Raw genomic sequence first — 11,748 nt, 5'->3', positions numbered from 1 at the left:
GCTTAGTCATATCTTAAGTTATTTGTGTAATGAAACACTTGTCACAGTAACATTCCCCGACTGGCTTAAATACACTGAAGTTATACCTCTCCATAAGAAAGGGGACAAAGAAATGCCGTCAAATTACCAACCGATCTCATTTTTGCCAGCGTTTCAAAAATCTTTGAAAAGGTTATGACCAAACGTCTACTTAAGCACCTTAGTGAAAATAACAGTGTGTCAAAGTCACAGTTTGGGTTTCTTAAGGGTTCTGATATTGAGAAAGCTATTTACACTTACAGCGAAAATGTCCTTAATTCACTGGACATCAAATTAGAGGCAACTGGCATATTCTGTGACCTGTCAAAGGCGTTAGACTTTGTGAATCACTGCCTTTTATAAGTACATTAAAATATTATGGCGTCACAGGTAGTGCAGCAAAGTGGTTTCAGTCATATCTTACTAAAAAAAAAAAAAAATAGGGTGTCATTACGTAACACTTCAGCAGCAGGCAATCAGACACCATCCGACTAGGAAGAAATTACATGTGATGTTCCCCAAGGTTCCATACTAGGTCCACTACTGTTTCTTGTATATATTAATGACCTGACATGTGTTACATTACCAGATACCAAGTTTGTCTTATTTGCAGAAGATACAAACATTGCAATAAATAATCAAAATATCCACGGGTATGCTGCCGGTCTATGGTGTCCAACGGGCACAATATTTCGGCGATCATACATGTCACCATCATCAGGTGAACTGACGGACTGAGATCCTGTGAACATGCCGGCACGGAGATCCGTACGCTATGGCTGCTCAGAGGGAACTGGGTTCGGTCGCGGCGGCGGCCGATTTAAATACCCTCCGCCCGCGGCGCGCTCCCTCCGCCGTCCGCGCCCCGCGCCACGGTCGCGCGGTGGAACAGATTGCGACGGCGTTTGAGATGACGTCGGTGTGATGGCTCTGTCCGCCGTGGTCGTCGCAACTATACGTTTGCTCGATTTACTCTTGATTAACCCGATCGCTGGTTCCCAAGCCTTGCTAAGATTATAGCCACAGTCACGGTTTATGAGGTCGTCACTGGTGCGAATTTCGATGGCCTCTCTAACAACGCTGTCCCAGTATCTCGACGTCTGTACCAGAATCCTCGTGCGGTCATACTCCATGGCGTGATTTTCCGACAAACAATGTTCAGCGACCGCCGACTTGCTCGGATACATCAGTCGAGTGTGCCTCTGGTGTTCACGGCATCGATCCTCGACGGTACGCATCGTCTGACCAATATACGACTTGCCACATTGACACAGAATCTGGTACACGTCGGCCTTCCTCAAACCGAGGTCATCTTTGGCGCTCCCCACCAGTGCACGAGTTTTATTTGGAGGACAAAACACAGTTCCGACCCGGTGTTTCTTCAGAATGCGGGCGATTTTCCCCGAGAGTGCGCCTGTGTATGGAATAAGTGCAGTGCCTACCTCCTCCCTCGTGACTTCATCCATCTCAACAGGTTGTGCTGCAGTGGTTGGGCGGAGAGCACGTTGAATCTGCCACTCTGAGTACCCATTTTTTCGAAATACAGTTCTCAGATGTTCCAATTCCTGGGGTAGACTCTCTGTGTCAGAGATAGTGCGCGCCCTATGTACTAGAGTTTTAAGTACCCCATTCCTCTGTGAAGGGTGGTGGCAGCTGTCTGCGTGCAAATACAGATCAGTGTGCGTAGTCTTCCGATACACCCCATGACCTAGGGTGCCGTCAGCCCTTCTCTTGACCAAGACGTCAAGGAAAGGTAATTTACCCTCCGTTTCAGTCTCCATAGTGAATTTGATGTTGGGGTGTATGGAGTTTAGATGTGTAAGGAAGTCAAGGAGTTTATCCATACCATGTGGCCAGATGACGAACGTGTCGTCCACGTAACGGAAAAAGCAAGTAGGTTTCCATATGGATGACGACAGGGCTTCCTCCTCGAAGTTCTCCATGTACAAATTCGCTACCACCGGTGAGAGTGGGCTACCCATGGCGACTCCCTCCGTTTGTTCGTAGTATTCTCCATTAAAAAGAAAATACGTGGAAGTCAAGACATGCCTAAAAAGTTCAGTGCTCTTCTCGTCAAACTTCTGACTAATCAATTCTAGTGACTCTCACAGGGGTACCCTCGTAAACAAGGAAACGACGTCAAAACTCACCATGATATCTGACTCAACCAACCTGAAGCTATCAAGGCGTTTAACAAAATCCACGGAATTACGGATGTGATGAGGGCATTTACCCACATAAGGACTTAATATTCCCGTCAGGTATTTGGCTGACAAATATGTAGGTGCCCTGATGTTGCTGACAATGGGGCGTAATGGTACCCCCTCTTTGTGAACCTTCGGGAGTCCATATAGTCTAGGCGGTACCGGACCTTGGGGTAACAATTTCTTAGCGTCACCCTCCGGTAAATCTGCGTCCTTGAGAAGCGCCCTCGTCTTGTTCTCCACCTTCTTTGTAGGGTCAACGCTGATCTTCCGGTAGGAATTGTCATTTAGCAGGCTCTGCATCTTATCAGTGTAGTCCTTATGGGAGACAACAACTGTAGCATTGCCTTTGTCAGCCGGTAAGACAACAATTTCAGAGCGCTCCCTCAGATCACGAATGGCCGCCCTCTCTTTACTGCTGATATTTGACTTCATCGGCTTGGATTTCGTCAACGCACGACAAGTTTCACGACGTATTTCCGCGGCTGATTCTGGCGGAAGTCGAGCTGCAACCTGTTCAACAGCACTAACAATTTCTGCGACCGGAGTGAACTTGGGGGTGGGAGCGAAGTTGAGACCTTTCTGCAAAACCGAGACCTCATCATCACTCAACACCATGCCACTCAAATTGATGACAGTCTTGCACGGAACCTGCAGGGATGGTTTGTCAAGGAGACGTGAGAACTTAGCTGTTTGACGTCCCGTAGCCTTCTTATGGGCGGAATCAGCTGGCACCCAGGTGACACCATCAATCCAATCCCAGGAACAAGAAGTGAACTTACTATCCAGTTGCAAATGTAGTTTGAGTAATTCCTGTGAGATAAACTCAAGGCTCCGGCGGGTGAATTGCACTCTCTCACGTACCAATGCGAGGCTGGCTCGTTTCTTGATTCTCTTAGCTGCTGCAGAATCGATGTGATGCATAACCTTAGCAAAATTTGGAACAACATTCTCGGAACGACATCTCTTTAGAAAGGCAAGAGTACTTAGCAAACGACATCTACGGTGGCGCAACTTTTCAAATTTCTTCGTGCTGCGATACATCTCCTCCCCGTAAAGGTGTCTGATGTGATTCTTGAGTTTCTCCCGGCGTATTTGATAATCAAAATATCCACGGGTATGCTGTCGGTCTATAGTGTCCAACGGGCACAATATTTCGGCGATCATACATGTCGCCATCATCAGGTGAACTGAAGGACTGAGCTCCTGTGAACGAGCCGGCACGGAGATCCGTACGCTATGGCTGCTCAGAGAGAACTGGGTTCGGTCGCGGCGGCGTCCGATTTAAATACCCTCCGCCCGCGGCGCGCACCCTCCGCCGTCAGCGCCCCGCGCCACGGTCGCGCGGTGGAACAGATTGCGACGGCGTCTGAGATGACGTCGGTGTGATGGCTCTGTCCACCGTGGTCGTCACAACTATACGTTTGCTCGATTTACTCTTGATTAACCCGATCGCTGGTTCCCAAGCCCTGCTAAGACTACAGCCACAGTCACGGTTTATGAGGTCGTCATTGGTGCGAACTTCGATGGCCTCTCTAACAACGCTGTCCCAGTATCTCGACGTCTGTACCAGAATCCTCGTGCGGTCATACTCCATGGCGTGATTTTCCGACAAACAATGTTCAGCGACCGCCGACTTGCTCGGATACATCAGTCGAGTGTGCCTCTGGTGTTCACGGCATCGATCCTCGATGGTACGCATCGTCTGACCAATATACGACTTGCCACATTGACACAGAATCTGGTACACGCCGGCCTTCCTCAAACCGAGGTCATCTTTGGCGCTCCCCACCAGTGCACGAGTTTTATTTGGAGGACGCAGACAGCTGCCACCACCCTTCACAGAGGAATGGGGTACTTAAAACTCTAGTACATAGGGCGCGCACTATCTCTGACACAGAGAGTCTACCCCAGGAATTGGAACATCTGAGAACTGTATTTCGAAAAAATGGGTACTCAGAGTGGCAGATTCAACGTGCTCTCCGCCCAACCACTGCAGCACAACCTGTTGAGATGGATGAAGTCACGAGGGAGGAGGTAGGCACTGCACTTATTCCATACACAGGCGCACTCTCGGGGAAAATCGCCCGCATTCTGAAGAAACACCGGGTCGGAACTGTGTTTTGTCCTCCAAATAAAACTCGTGCACTGGTGGGGAGCGCCAAAGATGACCTCGGTTTGAGGAAGGCCGGCGTGTACCAGATTCCGTGTCAATGTGGCAAGTCGTATATTGGTCAGACGATGCGTACCGTCGAGGATCGATGCCGTGAACACCAGAGGCACACTCGACTGATGTATCCGAGCAAGTCGGCGGTCGCTGAACATTGTTTGTCGGAAAATCACGCCATGAAGTATGACCGCACGAGGATTCTGGTACAGACGTCGAGATACTGGGACAGCGTTGTTAGAGAGGCCATCGAAATTCGCACCAATGACGACCTCATAAACCGTGACTGTGGCTATAATCTTAGCAAGGCTTGGGAACCAGCGATCGGGTTAATCAAGAGTAAATCGAGCAAACGTATAGTTGTGACGACAACAGCGGACAGAGCCATCACACCGACGTCATCTCAGACGCCGTCGCAATCTGTTCCACCGCGCGACCGTGGCGCGGGGCGCGGACGGCGGAGGGAGCGCGCCGCGGGCGGAGGGTATTTAAATCGGCCGCCGCCGCGACCGAACCCAGTTCCCTCTGAGCAGCCATAGCGTACGGATCTCCGTGCCGGCACGTTCACAGGAGCTCAGTCCGTCAGTTCACCTGATGATGGCGACATGTATGATCGCCGAAATATTGTGCCCATTGGACACTATAGACCGGCAGCATACCCGTAGATATTTTGATTATCAAATACGCCGGGAGAAACTCAAGAATCACATTGCAATAAATAGTAAATCAAATATAAATTTAGAAAGGGCAGCTAATCAAGTTTTTACTGACGTTAATAAGTGGTTCATAGCCAATTCACTGTCATTAAACTTTGAAAAGACCCACAAATGCAGTTCAGAACTTTCAAGAGATTTCCTTCTGGTGTGTATAAAATATGATGTCATGGAAATAGGAGAAGTTGAGAGTGTACAATTCTTGGAACTACAACTTGATAATAAAGTCAACTTGGAGCAACATACTAACGAACTGCTAAAGTGTCTAAACAAGTCTGTGTTTGCATTGCGAATGATGTCAGACATAGAAGATATAAATATAAAAAAACTGGCATATTTTGCTTATTTTCACTCCATTATGTGATATGGTCCTCCCCCCATGAACCTTTCTGTTGGTGGGGAGGCTTGTGTGCCTCAATGATACAGATAGCCGCACCGTAGGTGTAACCACAATGGAGGGGTATCTGTTGAGAGGCCAGACAAACGTATGGTTCCTGAAGAGGGGCAGCAGCCATTTCAGTAGTTGCAGGGGCAACAGTCTGGATGATTGACTGATCTGGTCTTGTAACACTAATCAAAATGGCCTTGCTGTGCTGGTACTGCGAACGGCTGAAAACAAGTGGAGACTACGGCCGTAATTTTCCAGAGGGCATGCAGCTTTACTGTATGATTAAATGATGATGGCGTCCTCTTGGGTAAAATATTCCAGAGGTAAAATAGTCCCCCATTCGGATCTCTGGGCAAGCACTACTCAGGAGGACGCAGTTATCAGGAGAAATAAAACTGGCGTTCTACGGATCAGAGCGTGGAATGTCAGATCCCTTAATCGTAGGTTAGAAAATTTAAAAAGGGAAATGTATAGGTTAAAGTTGGATATAGTGGGAATGAGTGAAGTTCGGTTGCAGGAGGAACAAGACTTTTGGTCAGGTGAATACAGGGTTATAAATACAAAATCAAATAGGGGTAAAGCAGGAGTAGGTTTAATAATGGATAGGAAAATCGGAATGCGGGTAACCTATTACAAACAGCACAGCGAATGCATTGTTGTGGCCAAGATAGACACGAAGCCCACGCCTACTACAGTAGTACAAGTCTATATGGCAACTAGCTCTGCAGATGACAAAGAAATTGATGAAATGTATAATGAGAGTAAAGAAATTATTCAGATAGTGAAGGGAGACGAAAATTTAATAGTCATAGGTGACTGGAATTCGATAGTAGGAAAAGGAAGAGAAGGAAACGTAGTAAGTGAATATGGATTGGGGGTAAGAAATGAAAGAGGAAGCCGCCTGGTGGAATTTTGCACAGAGTACAACTTGGTTCAAGAATCATAAAAGAAGGTTGTATACATGGAAGAACCCTGGAGATACTGACAGGATGCAGGTAGATTATATAATGGTAAATGAGAGATTTAGGAACCAGGTTTTAAATTGTATGACACTTCCAGGGGCAGATGTGGACTCTGACCACAATCTATTGGTTATGAACTGTAGATTAAAACTGAAGAAACTGCGAACAGGTGGGAATTTAAGGACATGGGACCTGGATAAACTGACTAAACCAGAGGTTGTACAGAGTTTCAGGGAGAGCAAAAGGGAACAATTGACAAGAATGGGGGAAAGAAATACAGTAGAAGAAGAATGGTTAGCTCTGAGGGATGAAGTAGTGAAGGCTTAGAGGATCAAGTAGGTGAAAAGACGAGGGCTAGTAGAAATCCTTGGGTAACAGAAGAAATATTGAATTTAATTGATGAAAGGAGAAAATATAAAAATGCAGTAAATGAAGCAGGCAAAAAGGAATGCAAACGTCTCAAAAACGAGATCAACAGGAAGTGCAAAATGGCTAAGCAGTGATGGATAGAGGACAAATGTAAGGATGAAGCGGCTTATCTCACTAGGGGTAAGATAGATACTGCCTACAGGAAAATTAAAGAGACCTTTGGAGAAAAGAGAACCACTTGTATGAATACAAGAGCTCAGATGGTAACCCAGTTCTAAGCAAAGAAGGGAAAGCAGAAAGGTGGAAGGAGTACATAGAGGGTTCATACAAGGGCGATGTACTTGAGGGCAATGTTATAGAAATGGAAGAAGATGTAGATGAAGATGAAATGGGAGATATGATACTGCGTGAAGAGTTTGATAGAGTACTGAAAAATTTAAGTCGAAACAAGGCCTCGGGAGTAGACAACATTTCGTTAGAACTACTGATGGCCTTGGGAGAGCCAGTCCTGACAAAACTCTACCATCTGGTGAGCAAAATATATGAGACAGGCGAAATACCCTCAGACTTCAAGAAGAATATAATAATTCCAATCCCAAAGAAAGCAGGCATTGAGATGCGAAAATTACCAAACTATCAGTTTAATAAGTCACGGCTGCAAAATACTAACGCGGATTCTTTACAGACGAATGGAATAACTGGTAGAAGCCGACCTCGGGGAAGATCAGTTTGGATTCCGTAGAAATATGGGAACACGTGAGGCAATACTGACTCTATGACTTATTTTAGAAGCTCGATTAAGAAAAGGCAGACCTACGTTTCTAGCATTTGTAGAGTTAGAGAAAGCTTTTGACAATGTTGACTGGAATACTATCTTTCAAATCCTAGAGGTGGCAGGACTAAAATACACGGAGCGAAAGGCTATTTACAATTTGTACAGAAACCAAATGGCAGTTATAAGGGTCGAGGGACATGAGGGGAAGCAGTGGTTGGGAAGGGAGTGAGACAGGGCTGTAGCCTCTCCCCGATGTTATTCAATCTGTATATTGAACAAGGAGTAAAGGAAACAAAAGATAAATTCGGAGTAAGTATTAAAATCCATGGAGAAGAAATAAAAACGTTGAGGTTTGGCGATGACATTGTAATTCCTTCAGTGACAGCAAAGGACTTGGAAGAGCAGTTGAACGGAATGGACAGTGTCTTGAAAGGAGGATATAAGATAACATCAACAAAAGCAAAACGAGGATGATGGAATGTAGTCGATTTAAGTCGGGTGATGCTGAGGGAATTAGATTAGGAAATGAGACACTTAAAGTAGTAAAGGAGTTTTTCTATTTGGGGATCAAAATTACTGATGATGGTCGAAGTAGAGAGGATATAAAATGTAGACTGGCAATGGCAAGGAAAGCGTTTCTGAAGAAGAGAAATTTGTTAACATCGAGTATAGATTTAAGTGTCAGGAAGTCGTTTCTGAAAGTATTTGTATGGAGTGTAGCCATGTATGGAAGTGAAACATGGACGATAAATAGTTTGGACAAGAAGAGAATAGAAGCTTTCGAAATGCGGTGCTACAGAAGAATGCTGAAGATTAGATGGGTAGATCACATAACTAATGAGGAGGTACTGAATAGGATTGGGGAGAAGAGGAGTTTGTGGCACAACTTGACTAGAAGAAGGGATCGGTTGCTGGGACATGTTCTGAGGCATCAAGGGATCACCAATTTAGTATTGGAGGCAGTGTGGAGGGTAAAAATCGTAGAGGGAGACCAAGAGATGAATACACTAAGCAGATTCAGAAGGATGTAGGCTGCAGTAGGTACTGGGAGATGAAACAGCTTGCACAGGATAGAGTAGCATGGAGAGCTGCATCAAACCAGTCTCAGGACTGAAGACCACAACAACAACAATGTTATATGGTATCATATTTTGGGGTAACTTCACAAAGAGAGAAAAATTTTTTAGAGTGCAGATGCGTATAATAAGAGTAATGAGTAGTGTAAATCCAAGAACATCATGTCGAAACCTATTCAAAGAACTGGGCATATTAACTACAGCTTCTCAGTATATTTATTCATTAATGATGTTTGTTGTAAATGATACATCTCTTTTTCCAACTAACTGCTTAGTACACAATATCAGTACTAGGAATAAGAACATTATATATCAAGATTTAAAATCACTTAGTCTTGCACAGATAAGAGTCCAGTAATCAGGAACGCATATTTTCCGTAAGTTACCAGCAACCATTAAGAGTTTAGTTTCAGACAAGGCACAATTTAAACATAATTTAAAAGAATTTTTGATGGCCAACTCCTTCTATTCCGTCCATGAGTTTGTCAGCAAGTGTAGTAGACCATTCTGATGAAAATTTATTATACTTTAATTTTTGGCAATACTTGGTTGTAACTGCCATGTAACTACCTACTGTGTGAATGATGGACGTATGGAAAGCAGATGTCAGTCTTAAGTCTGTAAATAGTGCAAGTTTAATTTTAAATCTTGTACATAATCTGAGGATCAGTGAAATGAATAATTTACTTTAATTTTTGACAATACGTGGTTGTAATAGCCAAGAAAAAAGCAAATGACTGAGTGATGGATTTAATGAAAGCAGATGTAAGTATTAAACCTTTAAATATTAGAGGTTTAAATTTAATTAATGTACATAATATTACTGTTTATTGACTGAGGATCATTAAAATTAATGAAACTCAAGTTTTTCTAATTACATTTTTGTAATGTGCTTATCTGACATGTTCCACACCCAGGAGGATTCCCTCTTTTATGAGTCTATGGAATGAATAATTAATCTAATCTAATCTAATCTAAAGGCCAAAGGCTTTCCAACGAGGTTACCAAATGGTTGGAAGAAAAGGACAAACAGGTTAACGATAATTTAAATACCGAATGGAGGGTCACTTACTATTGAAGCAACACTCGAATTGGGTCCTGTGCATGATACCATTCAAAATAAGTTCACAGATAAAAATCGATTACTGAATCAAAACACTCCTAAGTGATCACGTGTCGACTTGAGTCACTAACTTGCACTGAGACATTACGGCAAATGAGGCACTGCAGCACAGCAGCACACCAACAAAAGCTGCCTCTCTGGAAATCTATGAGTCTAGTGATACTTATCACCAAACTTACTGAAACGAAGCAGAACTGATTAGTCCCCGCTCAGAATATATCAATGAATCAGTGGAGGCAGCACCTACCTTAATGGTGATATCTTAGAAGAAATCTTACTGAAGTATCGCCAGTTTCGAGTATATTTGCCTGAAAATAAATCCGCATACACCATTGTCTTCATAAAGGCCTCTAAAATTGTCCTGCCTAGATCTTGGGATGAAAGACAGAAATTTCAGTTTATTGATACATATGTCCAGGACGAATGGACCTTGCGGCAACTGGTGTTTCCAATAAATGTACCACATACAACGAGTTTGAAAAGGCTCTCCTGGCTATATTTTATTCAGGAGCTGCCCAGGAACGTCTTTGGGAGATTTTTTGCCCCAACATTTATATTCCGAAAGAGAATCACTCGCGAAAATAATTTCAGAGCTCTATGAATAAGACAAAATAGCAGGACAATCCTGTCATGCACAAAGATGTGTTGAAGATTTTAAAGGAGAAGTTGATGATTATACATGCGGGAAGCTAACCATGATGTGTCAAGATAAAGCTATTAGTGATAATTTTTTCCTCTTTTTTCTGCCATTTCTTTCGCTTTCTTAGACTAAGTATTCATATCTTTGATGGTGTAGCACAGCTGTGTTCGTAATAACACTAAAATGTAACTACTGCTGGTTAAGAGAATGTTGTATAAAAGTTTTAAGTAGTATTAATAATTTAGTGGTAGCTAGTAGCTTATGTAACGAGAAACAAATCTCGAGGAAATTCTGCATTTTTCTGCATTCTTGTGTATTCTTCAATAAGTCGTAAAGTAAGAGAAACTTTCAATTTTATTTTATTAAATGAGGGCAGCGTGTTATAGAGTTAGTTTGTAGAGTTAAGACATCTGTATACAGTTAATATATCACTTTATAGAATTGCCAGGTATGCTGCAACAAACGTGTTCTTTCCTGAATTCTTATATCTCTTAGAAAAACTTTAAAAGGACAGTAAGAAAAAATCTTGATCGAAGCAGACTTCTTCTTAGAGCGAATTCACAAAATTTCGCGGTTTAATTCAGGAATCTAGTTCCACGTTAAACTTTTCTGAAGGTACTAGGGAAAGCAGTGACCAGCATTGATGACTTTGTTGTTTGCTATTAGTTTGAAAATACAAAGAGATACTGCTTGGACCAAGATACTTCAGACCGGTCAGCACTGTTTATGAGCTCCCAAAACCAGATAAACTACATCTTCCTGGTACATATAGTTTCCACAGTAAACAATGTATTGTGAGCTGGCCTGTAGACCACTATAGTTCAGGCACCAGGAACTATGACAATTTCTTAAGCTCTTTCTCAAACGTGTCCATTGAATATTTTCCTTCCAAAAACTCTCAAAAGAAAACAAATGGTAACAAAAATCTCTATTGCCAGAAAGAGAAAACCCCCCAGTGGGGTAAAATCAAAGAGAAATCTTGATTTTGTTATATATATTTAATGCTATAAAGCTATATTCAGGGAAGTTGTACTGACTGCTAAAGAAAATAGCAAATAATACATTTAACCTTCAACAGAATAACAAGACAAAAGCAGTTTGCTTAGTTATTCACTCAGAACGAGGGACAAAAGTCAATTATCCCCAAAATTATTTTTGAAAATTACATTGTAGAAAGCTCTGTCCAGTTGACCAATTGTTTCGATGAACTCTTCTTAGATGTGGCAGCTTATCAAGTCAAGGCAAGTTTTATAAGCTTGGACACACAACATGAACACACATTTGAAAAAAATTTGAGCAAATCATGCAAAGAG

The sequence above is a fragment of the Schistocerca piceifrons genome, chromosome 7 (genome assembly GCF_021461385.2).
Source record: "Schistocerca piceifrons isolate TAMUIC-IGC-003096 chromosome 7, iqSchPice1.1, whole genome shotgun sequence".
In the NCBI taxonomy this organism is placed as follows: domain Eukaryota; kingdom Metazoa; phylum Arthropoda; class Insecta; order Orthoptera; family Acrididae; genus Schistocerca; species Schistocerca piceifrons.
The sequence above is the reverse complement of the archived record's forward strand: the minus strand, read 5'-3'. Positions refer to the sequence as shown.